This window comes from Gorilla gorilla, chromosome 1, assembly GCF_029281585.2.
Source record: "Gorilla gorilla gorilla isolate KB3781 chromosome 1, NHGRI_mGorGor1-v2.1_pri, whole genome shotgun sequence".
NCBI classification, from domain to species: domain Eukaryota; kingdom Metazoa; phylum Chordata; class Mammalia; order Primates; family Hominidae; genus Gorilla; species Gorilla gorilla.
This window is the reverse complement of record NC_073224.2, coordinates 114371898-114385238: the sequence shown is the minus strand read 5'-3', so window position 1 is coordinate 114385238 and position 13341 is coordinate 114371898. Positions and strand designations below refer to the sequence as shown.

At 46.6% G+C, this 13341-nt stretch overlaps 1 non-coding gene across 1 annotated transcript; it reads right to left on the bottom strand.

The window, feature by feature from the left end:
* Nucleotides 1-11803: 11803 nt before the first annotated feature.
* Nucleotides 11804-11966, bottom strand: LOC115932636 (U1 spliceosomal RNA). The gene has a single exon (XR_004068865.1). It is a non-coding gene; the product is annotated as a U1 spliceosomal RNA (small nuclear RNA).
* Nucleotides 11967-13341: the final 1375 nt, after the last annotated feature.

Below are 13341 nucleotides of genomic sequence, written 5' to 3'. Positions count from 1 at the left end.
TAGAACTGTTCTATAAAGTAATATATATTAATTTTTCTAAGTTAGAATGTGAAAGCTCCAAATTCAATTTTGGTGGCATCCTGATATCGTGTGGTTAATACTTGAGATGCACCAAACTGGAGTCAGAGCAGTTGAAGATTTCAACGTCTGTGCCTTCACCCTCTGTGCCTGGGGATGCCCCTGGAATCCAGATGGCAGATCAGTTAGGTCGTAGTGGCATCAGCACTCCAGACAGTGTAGGTTCCAGTAAGGACAGGGTGAAATCACCTTGGAGGGCAGAACTTGCTAAATACTTGGAACCACAGATCAAAGGAGAAGGAGACATGGAGGAACTGTAGGCTACAGAATGAGCTCCCTGACTGAAAGACAAAGGCAGCTTCAGAGATTTTGGCAAATTTAGTGAGAGAATTAAATGTCAGAAAAAGAACTTAGATTTCAGTGCAAAGTGGTCTATTTAAAAAGAAAGAGAAGGAAGGAAGGAAAGGAGGGAAAGAGGGAGGGAGGGAACTTAGATGAAGACTAGAATATCTGGGAATGGGCTTAAACCATCAATGGTTTCCATTAATGACCACATGCTAACCAATTATAGCACAGAGATACCATACTGTAACATCAAATGCAGTTAGCATGGGGTGAGAAAGTGTTCCCCAACCTCTCCATTCTCCTCTGAAGGCACATTTTCTTCTGAAGAACAGAGATATTGAATCTTGCCTTTGGGTAACTTTGGGCATCCACATGAATGAGCTGGGGCACCTGACACCAGATTACACCAGGCCACGACCTTCCCTGCTGCCCCTTGCCTGCTTCAGAGGCTGCCCCGCTGCAGGTGGGGGCCTCAGCCCCAGGTCTGATGTTGTCCATTTGCTTTCTCACTGGGCTTCTTTCCTTGCACTGACTTCCACTCCCCAGGACTCAGTGAGTGGCCACATGGGAAAGACACAAACTGGCCATGCCCCTTTCTCTCTGACACCTCTTGATGCCTGCAGAGGTGAGCTGCAGACCCGCTCCATGAGTAGTGACTTGAGACTTGCTCACAATGATGTCCCTGTCCAAGAGCAGGGACTGGCACTTAATAGCCACACCATGAAAGCTCAGTGAAAGAAGGCATCCACCACACGGTCCTGGAGGACAAAGAATTCCACTATGGTCCATAACGTTTTAGTCCCAAAAGATCGCAGATTAGGAGATGTGAAAGGCTTTTGAAAGTGGCCATTCTTTTAAAGCATTATGCTGGCAGCTGCACTATGTTTCCCCATCCTGGACATGTCTGGAGGGCACCGTCTACAGCCATACCCACCTCCCCACCCAGGACAGTGCAGCAGCGTTAATTTGGGGGATGCCAGTGGGCAAGGAAGGGGTGAACCATGAAAGCTGAACAGGAGAAAGCAGGTGGAAGAGGGGCAACAGGGTGGAAATAGAGAGAGAAAATAAAGGTGGGTAGAGAATGGGGGGACTCGGGGAGAGAGAGAGAGAGAGAGAGAGAGAGAGAGAGAGAGAGAGAGAGGGAGAGAGAGATCTAGCCACTAAAGAAGGAAAATGTCCAGAAGAGAACACTTGTCTGCTTCAGTAAAATAATTTACACCTAACCAGGTGCAAGGGCACTGCAGGTCGTGGGTGGCATGCCCTGGTCATGCTGTGATGTTTAGAGGCCATAACATCTACCCTTTGAATCCAAATCATCAAATAGAGAGGGGACTCTGTCCCTATCTAGCTGGCAATGCCTTGCGATTTTACCTTTTAGATCTGGCAGCTCTCCACATCTGCTCACTTTGTGGGAGGCAGCTCTTGACGCACCAAATCAGGATGATTCAAAAATCAGAGCCTTGGAGACTTCACTGGAAGCCTTGGACAGTGGGAGCTGGTGGCATCCGGAGGGTGGAGTCCAAGAGGTAGCAGCGCTGAGGCTCCACACACCCTCAGGAGGATGGTAAGGGGCAATCTCTTGGTGAGCACCTACTTCCCCAGGAACCTCTGCCTAGGTGGAAATGGGCCCCACGCCTAGCTTTTCTCTGGACAGGCCCTAGCCAGGGATCCAGGGTACCGGTTGAGTCCTAGGCAATGCAAATGCCTGTGTGCTGACCTTGTGGTGACTGGAAGGAAGCACCATGATCCTTCTACTTGGAACTGGACTTGCAAAGACGATGGCTCCTACTGCTTTCAATTTCCTTGGACTTTGGCAATCAGATTTAGCCTTTTGGAATGTGAACATGACTCTTTTGGGTCATCCCAGGTATGGGGTGGCCTTGGATCTGCTGGTCCTCCCCAGGCCTCAAGGACTGGCTGATATTCATCATCTTGGTTGGTGTCACCACACTCACACTCCCCAGCAAAGATCCCCCAAAGTGTCCTGACTAGAAACATATTCCTCAACTTCCTCTCAGCTCATGGTAGCCATTCTTCTGTTAGTGTAGGCTGCGTGTGGGAGGCTGGTGGTGGGTAGGGTGGGAGCCTAGAGAAGGAAGAGGAACGGTAGCCAAAAAGGAGCAGAGAAGGAGGAGGAGGCAGGAAGTATGGAAAGCTGGAGGGAGCTGGGGAAAATGGGTGTGGGGGTAGTGTGAGGAAGACAGGGAGCAGGAGAGAGAGGGGACTGGAAACAGAAGGAGAGGAGGAGGAGAAAGAGGAGAAGAAGGCAGAATAAGAAGAGCAGAAATTCCAGCATATCCCAAATCTTGTTCCGGAAATGGTTATCAGTGCCCCATGGATAAAGGGAAAAGGAAATTTGCAAAGAAAAAGAAAGAAACCCCAGCGGGTAGAGGGTCTCGGCAGAATGTGTATTTCAGAGCAGGAAACTCTGGCAACCCAGGCAGAACTGTTGGCTTTAGTGGAGGCCTAAATATAGCTCTTCTCTGTCCCCAATCCCGAAAGGTGCTTAATCTCATTCTCTGAGATAGAAACCTGAAGAGAAGGGCAGAGAGAGGTAAGTCTGGGGCGACTCCTCCTATTGTAGATTAAAGGTACTCAAGTCCTGTGTGACAAAGAGAAAAAAATACCTGAAAAGGAAATTCTGGTGACTATGGAGGCTGAGAATTCACTTGTCAAATGCCCATAACTGAGAATATTCTCAACAGCTGGTTCCATGGGTTAATGGTGAGCACCCTGGACTCCAAATCAAGCGATCCCAGTTCAAATCTCGGTGGTACCTTGTTGTCTGCTGGCCTTTTACTCTGGAGCCAGAAGCCACTTTGGGAAGCAAACTCCACCCTCAAAGACAAAGTGAAAGGGATGTGGTTTACATTTGCCCTTCGTACCAAGTCCCGGGTTAGAGAAGAGAAAGGAAGGTTTGGGTCCCGGGGAAGGAAGCTCTGCTGCTGCAAATCCCCTAGTCCCTCCTGCTCTGGCCTCGCAATGCGTCCCCTACGATGTCCCTCCTCCTCTCCCTTTTCCTCCTCAGTGGTCCGGGTCCCAGAAACCGGCTTCTTGCAGTGGCCTGGTCCACAGGGAAATTGCCCAAACATCCCATCGGAGTCACCAATCCTGGTCCCAGTCCTGGGCGAGCCTTCCGGCCCCCTGCAATGGGAGGCCCGGACCCCGCAGCCAGCGTCCCAGCAACCGAACAAGTCCCCATCCCCTCTCAGGGCGACCCTGGGCCTCGGGGTGAGAGGTTTCCTACACTAAAAGGGCTGCGGCCCCTCAGTGCTAGACCCCGAGATTCCTTTCACTCGGGAAATCTCGTAATCGCATCCATTGTCTTTTTGGTAAGTAAACGGTGACGTGAGAAATTTTGATGGGGTTAGCTCAGTCATTGGTGATTATGTCTCAGTTTAGGGTAGATGGTTTGAGACCTAACTTAGAAGTAACACTGTTTTATTCGGATGGCCCATCCTCTTCCGAATGTTAATTTACTCTGTTCTTCATATTCAGATTTCCATGCCGAATTTCTAGCTCCTACGTCTCTATTGCCAGCCCTAAAAGTCGCTGTTTCACTAAGCTTTGGAACCCGACTCCAGGAAATCTCATTCTTTCGTCCCAAAATTTCAACCGGAAAGAGAAATCCGCGCGGCGGCCTCTTCAAGCGCCCGGGCCGGGAGCGCGGGTTCTGACCCTCGGTCGCCGGTCGCCGGGCCGGGCTCCCGCAGCACCACGGGTAAGAGGAGCCTGAGCAGCTCGGAGGGATGAGTGCGGGACGGTGGGGGCTCCCCCTCTTCCTGCCAGTACCTTGCCCCAAGGAGAAGATGCCTTAGGACGCGACAGATGAAAAATCTTTTCTTCTGCTTGGCAGAACACTTTGGATGCGGCTTATGGTGGGTCTTGAGAGCAAGCTAAGATGTCCCGCCAGATGCTCAGGACCATTGCTCTGATTTTCATATTTTGCAAATATGAAAATTTTCAGCGGTTACGAAGGACCGAAAAACACCGCAGTCTTTGAGGGGCTCAGTTTGGAGGGCGTGCGGAGGTGTGGGGGTGGGAGACGGGAGAGAGGTGCCTTGTTGGCTCCTTGGAGTGGACTGATAGGAAGGAAAACACACAAATTCCATTTCCCCCTGCAGGCTGGACTGCAGGGCCTAGGATGGAAAACTGGGCAGTCAAAGAGCAACAATATGTAGAGGTTGACTGCATGCATTGAAAATTGTTATCCCTCACACCTGTAATACCGCATTTTGGGAGGCCGAGGCGGTCGGATCACGAGGTCGGGAGATGATCATCTTGGCCAACATGGTGAAACCCCGTCTCTACTAAAATACAAAAATTAGCCGGGCGTCTTGGCGCGTGCCTGTAATCCCAGCTACTCGGGAGGCTGAGACAGGGCAATCGTTTGAACCTGGGAGGCGGAGGTTGCAGTGAGCTGAAGCTGAGATCGCGCCACTGCACTCCAGCCTGGCGACAGAACAAGACTCCGTCGCAAAAAAAAAAAACAAAAGAAAAGAAAGAAGGAAAGAAAGGAAGGAAGGAAGAAGGAAGGAAGGAAGAAAACAAAATTGTTATCCCTAGAAAGAAGTGTAGGGGGGACCAGAACACTGCTGTTGTTGCTGTTCACCACCAGCTTTAGAGCATATGTAACTGGTAACTGTACAGTGCATCAAAAATCCTTCCTGTTTACAACCAATTATCACAACTAGCTACAGATTTCTTTGTTCCTTCTCCACTCCCACTGCTTCACTTGACTAAACTTAAAGGAAAAAAAATTGTTTTTACATATGATATTGTTTAAATTGATCCTCAGCCCATCCTCCTCAAGTAGCTGGGACAACAAGTGTACAACACGGTGCCTAGCTAATTTTGTAGAGACAGGGGTTTTGCCATGTTGGCCAGGCTGGTCTCGAACTCCTGGACTCAAGTGATCTGCCTGCCTGGGCCTCCCAAATTGCTGGGATTACGTGCTGGCCTCCATGCCCAGCCATCATTTGTATTTTGAATTTAAATATTTTATAGTCATAAGTATCACTCTTCAAAGATTCTGAGTTTTGTAGCATGTATATGGTGAGGTTCAGGACACACTACTCCAAAATATAACACCTTGGGGTATTGAATATTTTATGCTAAAGGAATTTGAGAAAACAACAGAAGTAGGAAGGTCACTGTCACCCTCCCCCTGCCCTTCTTCCCCAAAGCAGATCATAAGGCTCTCATGTGAGAGGTGCTCTCTCTGTACCCAGAGGAAAGATGCATTGCTGTGTCTGAAGACACAGCGACACAGAGTCTGAGCATACAGGCCTGGCTACATTTCCCCCCGTTTATTACCATTAGATCATACTCCTTTCATCATATCTCACTTCTCTATGACTATCCACTAGTCATCAAACCTACCGTTAAAAAAAAAAACAACTTGAAGTTTAGCTGTTTCTTCAGGTCTTCATTTCTTTAGGAAGGCTCTTCTTCTATCATGTAAAACTTACATTAAATAACTAGATATGCTCTTCTCTTGTTATCTGTCTTTTGCTATAAGGTTCTCAGCAGTGAACCTAGGCTGGGTGAGGAAAAGTCATATCTCCTCCCTTACATGTACAAAATGTCTTCCACTGTAAAACTGTAAAAATTTTATTGAGGCAGGTTTGAAGCAAGAAATTGAATCATTATTCCCCTTTGGATGAACTGAACAGATGAGCTACAAACCCCCAGTTCCTCCCAGATAGAAATACTTCTCTAGCTCATTCCCTGAATCTCCTTGAGGGTCAAACCTGCTGGAGATTGAGGGGCCTTCCTGGGACCTCCCAGCCCAGGAGATTACTGCTGGTGAGAAGATTGCTGCAGTCTCCCTGGGAGGGTGCACAGCTGCTGGAAAGTATCACTGCTGTAACTTCAATGCAACAAATTGTCATATCTGCTCTTTTTGTTTATTTATTTTTTTGGAGATGGAGTCTCGCTCTATCACCCGGGTTAGACTGCAGTGGCACAATCGCAGCTCACTGCAACCTCTGCCTCCTGGTTCAAGTGATTCTTCTGCCTCAGCCTCCCAAGCAATTGGGATTACAGGTGCACTGCTATGCCCAGCTAATTTTTGTATTTTTAGTAGAGACGGAGTTTCTCCATGATGGCCAGGCTAGTCTCGAACTGCTGTCCTCAGGTGCTCTGCCCACTCGACCTCCCAAAGTGCTGGGATTATAGGCATGAGCCCTTGCACCTGGTCACATCTGCTCTTTGTGCAGTGTTGCAGGCATAATACAAGAGCTAACATGGAAATAAGTAACATATGAACACTCATCAACTGTGCCTGACATGCCAAGTGCCACATGTCAGGCACAGTCAATGAGTGTGCATAATTACTTATTTAGTCTTTACCACAGGCCAAGATCACACCATCATCTTTATCTTCCATATGAGACAACTGAGATGCAGAGATGTTAAGTTACCTGCCCAGGGTCACTCTGGTCAGATTTCTTTCACTGTCATACTTTTTCTATGTCAAGTTTTTCTCACTGTCATAATTTTTGCCAGGGCACTTTCGTTAGGAGCAATATAAACACAGTGGTTCTGAGAATGTCTTCTGGAGCCACGCTGTCTTCACTTCAAATTCCTGCTTTCACATCCTCCTTCCCTGGCTAAGTGACCCTGAGCACTGCATCTTGCTTCCAACCTCCAAGCTTCCCTTGTCCATTCCTGGACATAAGCGAGGCTAAATATGAGAGGAGTTTAGTTCCAAGTCTAAGTGTGAAACAAAGATGATAGCCCTTTCCCGAGACAAACCTCTTCCTTTCTTGGGGATCAGACCTCCTTAGCAAAGTTAACAAATTAGGCACGAGATTGGAAATTATGGCTCAGGAGCTATGAAGCCAGAAGCCACAAGATTCCTAAGCTCCCCAATTGTGCCTATAGATAACATCATTAGTGTCAAACCTAAGATTGGTGTTCAAGGTATTTTCCAGACCCTGCCTTATGATGGACTAGCTGGCACACCCAGACCGGTAAACTGGCTCATCTGGTCCTGTGGCCCCCACTCAGGGACTGACTCAGCGCAGAAAGACAAGCTCTGACTCCCTGTGATTTTTATCCCCAACCCAACCAATCAGCTTTCCCCATTCCCTAGCCGCTTGCCTGCCAAACTATCCTAAAAAAAAAAAAAAAAAAAAAAAAAAAAAGTGTCCTCTGAATTTGGGGGGAGACAGATTTGAGTAATAATAAACCTCTGTCCTGGTCACTTAGCTGTCTCTGCATTTATTAGATTCTTTCTCTATTGCAGGAAGCCTGCTTTTCTCAGCTCCATTGGCTTTTCTGGGCAACCAGCAAGATAAACTCACCAGTTACATTAATAAAAGAGAAACATAAATAGTACATATGCTTGAAAAGAAGTGTAAGTCTGTATATTTCTTTTGAAGAAACAGGAAAGGAGGAGGAATAATATGACAGGCAACACACTGTCCTAAATATTTTCATGATTCTCCTGCCTCCCCATATCCTTCTTATCCCAACAACTGCTCCCTAGAAACCTCCAACTTAAACACAGTCCTGCCAGAACTAGGTTTGTCCTTCCCTTGCATTTTCCTCTCACTTGCCCCACACCCCTTCCACATCTGTTCTTTCACTTCCAGGTCATTGAGTTTTTCCATTTAAAAATATGAAAGATACAGAAAGAAGAAGATAACCAGTCATCCATATTCCCACCACCTGGAATTAAGTACTGTTCACATATGTACATATTTTTCTTCCAAATCATTTTAAAGTTACTCTCATTTTTTTAAAATTATACATGCTTAGCATAAACCATAACACTAATACAGAAAAAGTACAGATATGTAAAATTTCTGATCACCATAAGTTCAAAATAACTTTTGTTAACATTAGGGCAACACTGATTGAATCATGTTCTTCAGGTATATCTACAGAGAGAAGAATGTATATTTTAGCTAGACTGTCCCCCCAACCCCCCTGCAAAAGAAAAAACAGAATAATAAATAAAGATACATATATATATAAGCTATATATTATATATATACATATATATAGGAGCTATTATATAGATACATATATATAGGAGCTATCTATTATATATATACTTATATATAGGAGCTATATATTATATATATACATATACATATATATATATATGCTTTTGTAATATTGAGCTTAGACTCTATTTTTATTTTACAAATATTCCATTTGGGCCCGGCGCGGTGGCTCACGCCTGTAATCCCAGCACTTCGGGAAGCCAAGGTGGGTGGATCACGAGGTCAGGAGATCGAGACCATCCTGGCTAACACAGTGAAACCTCATCTCTATTAAAAATAAAAAAAATTAGCCGGGCGCGGTGGCATGCACCTGTTGTCCCAGCTACTCAGAAGGCTGAGGCGAGAGAATGGCTTGAACCCGGGAGGCTGAGCTTGCAGTAAGCCGAGATGGCGCCGCTGCACTCCAGCCTGGGCAACAGAGCGAGACTCCGTCCCAAAAAAACAAAAACAAAAACAAAAAAAAACCAAAAACAAAAACGAAAAAACAAAAAACAAAAACGAAAAAACAAAAAACAAAAAACAAATATTCCATTTAATAGTGCATGAATTTAACTGAAGACAAAGAGACAGAAACGGAAACGAAGGAATTCCTGAACTCTCAATCACATTTAGAGAGACGCTTTTCTAAAGGAATCCTCTAAAGCTAAACATAAATTAAGTAGAATGCATTATGATTTGCAGTGTTTTTTTGTTTGTTTTTGAGATGGAGTTCTTGTTTTGTTTTGTTTTGTTTTTCTCTGTTGCCCAGGCTGGAGTGCAGTGGCTCGATCTCAGCTCACTGCAACCTCCGCCTCCCAGGTTCAAGCAATTCTCCTGCCTCAGCCTCCCAAGTAGCTGGGACTACAGGCGTGTGCCACCATACCCAGCTAATTTTTGTATTTTTAGTAGAGATGGGGTTTCACTATGTTGGCCAGGATGGACTCGATCTCTTGACCTTGTGATCTGCCTGCCTCAGCCTCCCAAAGTGCTAGGATTACAGGCATGAAGCACTGTGCCCGGCCTTTTTCTTTTTCTTTTGTTTTCTTTTTCTTTTTCTTTCTTTTTTTTTTTTTTTAGAGCAGCATCACTCGCTCTGTCACCCAGACTGGAGTGTAGTGGCGCGATCTCCACATGCTACAACCTCCACTCCCAGGTTCAAGAGATTCTCCTGCCTCAGCCTCCTGAGTAGCTGGGATTACAGGAGTCTACATCACACCCAGCTAATTTTTTTTTGTATTTTTAGTAGAGATGGGGTTTCTCCATGTTGGCCAGGCTGGTTTCAAACTCCTGACCTCAGGTGATCCGCCTGCCTCAGCCTCCCAAAGTGCAAGGATTACAGGCGTGAGCCACCACATCTGGCCTGCAGTGGTTTTCTTACTACTTTTTACAATCAAATTGATTAAGGCATTGGTTGAATATGGTACAATACATCCATTTCAAGTTTCATGACATGTCTACTACTCCAGAAGGTCCTCTTGTGCCCTTTGCAGTCAGTCCCCTCAACTCCCTGACCCCAGCAATTAATGATGTATTTTCTGTCACTATACAGGTTAGTTTCACCTGCTCTAGAAATTCACCTTGATGGCACCACACAGAATGCACTCTTTTGAGATTCACCCATGTTATCTCATGTTTCCATAATTTGTCCCATCTTACTGAGGGTGGTATTCCATTGGATGAATATATCACAAAAGGTCCATTCACCTCTTGATACATATGAACTGTTTCCAGTTTGGGGACTATTGTAAACAAAGCTGCTAAGAACAAGTTCTTTTTGTTAATATTTGTTTTGTAAATTCTGTTTGTCATTCTTTAGTATTAACTTATTTTGTAAAAGGACTAACCTTCATAAGTGCAAAATTCATTCAGATTTTACAGAGGCCTGAATCAGAAGCCTACACAATTTCCTTTGTTATATTTCATAATTAAGGGGAAAAAACTTTATCTGGGATATTGTTTCCTATCAGCAAATCCTTAATGTAAGCCACACATGATGCTAGCTGTAGTATTAGACTATCTTCTGTAATCTGTGCAATAACTCTAAGAAGTACTTCAAATTATTATTTTCCTGTAACACTTTCCAACTTGAAGCCTAGCAAATTTAAAGACCTGGCCCCAGGTCAAACAAAAGGCAAGCGGCAGCGCCCGTACTGGAAGAAGGCCTTCCCAAAGGCAGACAGAAGCTCACGTTTTTGTCAGAACCTCAGTATTTCTGATGCGCCTGGAAGCCAATATCCAAGCCGTTCTCAACCACTGGATTGGTGGGCTGCTTTGCTCAGAAACTCCTCGATCAGGAATCCCAAGCATACGTTAGTGATGACGGTCCCGAAACAAGGGACATTTCTTAAACATTCTAAAAACCCGTTTGCTCATCAGTAACGCAATGAAAGTTGCTTTCGTCTTGGTTCATATATTTTATATTTGAGCAAGGCAATGTCCGCTGCTGGGGTTAGAAGTAAATGGCTCGTCTTCATCAAACTAGATCAGTCCGTAGGACGTACGGCTTCCACTCGCAGTGTCCTGAACACTGGCTGGGCGTCTTGTTCGTTCTAGCCGATTTTCTTTGGAGCCGCGGGTTTCTGCACGGCTCCGGGGTCGGGATGGCAGAGGCTTCTCGGAACACGCGGATCTATGAGTGCAGTCCCCGGGGCAGCCACCAGGGAACGCCATAGGCCTTCCTGCTGTGGTCCTCCTTGCCTTTTCCAGGTAGTTTCTATTGACCAGGACATCACAGATCAGAAGTGGGTGGGGTCAGAAAACACACCCTGGGAGAGGCTGGCAAAATGCCCAGAACCGCCATCACTAGGACTGGGGTTTTCTGTAGTGGAATTCTCGTGTTCATGTAGTGCAGGGAGGATCGCAGCGCATTTCCGCCAAGACAGGTGAGACTGCGGTTCTGACCTGCGGGCCTCGATGAATTGCGTTAGGGCCCCTGGGCGTTGGCAGAGCCGTTCTCCTACACAAAGCGAGCGTGTTATGTCTACAACCGAACGGGGCCACTAAGAGCCCCAAAGGCCCTGCTTTCATCCCAAAGAGCAGTGCCTGTCTGCGTAGTTTCCACCTGGCTCTATGAGGTGAGAACTGATTCCTCGCTAGCACAGAAATCCTGAAACAGAGGCTGTGTAAAAGGTGACAGGGGCCTAGGGAAAAACACGAAGATTTTCACAGAGCGTGAGACCCCAAGAGACTGGAGACCATGGATGAATTTTTGCAATAAGCAGCCTTATGTTCAAAGGGAAGAGCTATGCAGCCTTTGCGCTAGTTAACTTGTGATAAACAGGCTCACAACGGCTGAGGCTTGTTCCTTCTCCAGCGAGAAGGACAACGACATGCCACTTCCTGTTCCCCAGCCATCCAACTGTAAAAATAACATGACGCCACCCATATTATGCACTACTAAAAGTATCCCTTCACATACAATCTGCTTTTTCCAGCACAAAATTCAGAGGAAAGCGCGAACGCAGTCCCCCACTACCACAAATTATGCAGTCGAGTTTCCCACATTTGGGGTAATGGCAGGGGTCAGCACATCCGGAGTGCAATGGATAAGCCTTGCCTGGGAAAACCACCTTCGTGATCATCGTATCTCCCCTGCCAGGTAAGTATGAGATCATACACCTCCGCCCTGCCACAGCTTCATACGTCTCACCCTTTACAAGCACGGTCAGTTCCCACACGCAACCCCCCACCGCCCCCACCCCCACCCCCAGCCCTCTTAGCCCTGACACACAGCTGGGACTATCACGTCCAACCGGCGGTCCTGGACTTGCTCCCACAGCAGGAGAAATCCTTCGTGGCGAAGCAGCAGCCCCTGAGATGCCTCATCTACACAGGAATCACCCTATCGGTGATGTCACCGACAGCGCCTTTCCCGGTCCGGCTCTGCTCTTCCGCCCCACCCTCTGCCACCTCAGCCGATCAACCCGCTGCGGGAGCCGGCGGAGGAAGTGACGCCTGCCTCTCCCTCTTTTCCCTCCCATCCACGCCCCTGGTCTCTCCCAGAGAAGTAGGTTCTTAGTCTGTGATGCCAAGGACCCCTTTGGCGGCCAGCTGGAGCCTGTGCGCTCTTCTTCAAATAATGTCTTTTAATGCGCAAACTAGAAAGTTCAGGATTACAAAGAAAACTGGTTCTTTTCACACACGGTTATCCTTGCCTTGTGATGTAGCATTCCGCTTGACATTGGAAGTCGTTTGATATCAGAGAGAAACCATATCTATGAAACTATAGAGGCTGCTCAGATGACTACAAACCAGCCATTCTTACTTGTTTTATCACTGGGAGTGTTATAAAGATGGTCGTCCAGTTTCATGAATCTTGCAGGGTTTTTTCAAATACAGCAATGTACAAAAATGTGCTGCTCCAGCAGAGCACACTGGACACGCAGACGTGGTGCCGGAGTTTGTCATCTCTTCCACTGCCTTCTCTAGACCTTGGCGCTTACCTCATGTTAACAGTTTATATGCTGCAAAGACAGAAACAAAGTCATCCAAATTTGGCAAAAATATTTGGGGGAAATTTTATTTCAGGTGTTTAATTGATTACTTTTAATATGTAGACTACAACACCAAACTCTGAGAATACTCCACAGACTTATTAATGGTTTCCACCCCCGTCTCTGCAAATCTATCAGGCAAGTTTTTCCTGCCCTTTACTTTCATATAAGCTGAGTCATACAGTGTGTAGTGGGTTTTGGGGGGAGTGTTACTGCCCAACATGTTCACCTTGCCTGCTGCCTAGACAGAGCCAATTTTTCGACACAAGGGAATTGCAATAAAGACCTGCACTTTTTATTTGGTGGTTGGGGGCCAGTGAGTTGAGAGTTGTGATTGGTCAGGTCGGAGATGAAGTCACAGGGAGCTGAAGCTGTGGTCTTGTGCTGGGTCAGTTCCTGCGTGGGGGCCACAAGACCAGATGAGCCAGGTTATCAGTCTAGCTGGTGCCAGCTGATCCACTGAGTGCAGGGTCGGCAAAATATCTCAA